Raw genomic sequence first — 1,236 nt, 5'->3', positions numbered from 1 at the left:
AAAAAGAAAAAGAAAAGAAAAGAAAAGAAACACTGATCTCTGGGCACCTGCTTCCCCAAATGCACTGGGTTCTTCCTGCAGCAGGCTTTTACACCTGGGCCAGACCCACGTTTTAAAACATTATTATTTATTTGTTTATTATTCTGTTTTAGAGACAGGATCTTGCTATGCTGCCCAGGCTGGACTGCTGTGGCTAGGTTCAATCACGATGCTCTACAGCCTACTTGGGCGTGAGCGATCCTCTCACCTCGGCCTCCCGAATGGCCGGACTACACGTGTGAGTCACGGCACCTGGTCTAGGCCCACAGTTTTAAAGGCCAGCTAGATGGTTCCAGAGGAACTCTGTCATCTGCTTATAACCTGCCCCTCTCTTGTTTTCATCCTTCATGATTCTGGAATTCCATGCTACAACAAGAAATCTAGAAAGCACGGAGCTGAGTTGGATTCCTCTGTCATCCTCATGCCCCTGCCCTATCAGCTCAATGAAGATGTGACCTGGAACTCAGGTTTCAGGCCAGACTGAGCATGAGTCTCCGCTCTGGAGGAATCACTTGATCAAGGCGGGCGGACCACCTGAGGTCAGGAGTTTGAGATCAGCCTGGGCAACACAGTCAAACCCTGTCTTTACTAAAAATACGAAAATTAGTTGGGCATAGTGGTGGGCACCTGTAATCCCAGCTACTCGGGAGGCTGAGGCAGAAGAGGTTGCAGTGAGCTGAGATCGTACCACTGCACTCCCGCCTGGGTGACAGAGTGAGACTCTGTCTCAAAGAAAAAACAAAACATCAAAACAAAAGTTTTTATCCATCATAAGCGCTGAACAAAACAGTAGTAGTATGATTTCCCCATCAGTCACCTGCCTGGCCTTTTTTCTTGTCAAATCCCTTCCTTTGGTCTGAGACGTTGCTCACCTTGACCACTGTCTGGTCTCCTTCCCATCTATCCTCCTGCTGCAGGCAGCCTGTACCCACCACTCCTCATCTTTGTTGCTCCTAGGTCCAGCCTTGCTGGCACTCCTTCTCTCTAACACTTTATTGTCTCCCATACTCTAAGGAACATATGCAAGGCAATCTGTAATTTCCAATTTTCTAGTGACTACATTATTTTTAAAAAGTAGGGCCGGGCGCGGTGGCTCAAGCCTGTAATCCCAGCACTTTGGGAGGCCGAGGCGGGTGGATCACGAGGTCAAGAGATCGAGACCATCCTGGTCAACACGGTGAAACCCTGTCTCTACTA

Source organism: Cebus imitator, unplaced genomic scaffold (assembly GCF_001604975.1).
Source record: "Cebus imitator isolate Cc_AM_T3 unplaced genomic scaffold, Cebus_imitator-1.0 Scaffold941, whole genome shotgun sequence".
NCBI classification, from domain to species: Eukaryota; Metazoa; Chordata; class Mammalia; order Primates; family Cebidae; genus Cebus; species Cebus imitator.
Note: the sequence above shows the minus strand (reverse complement) of the source record.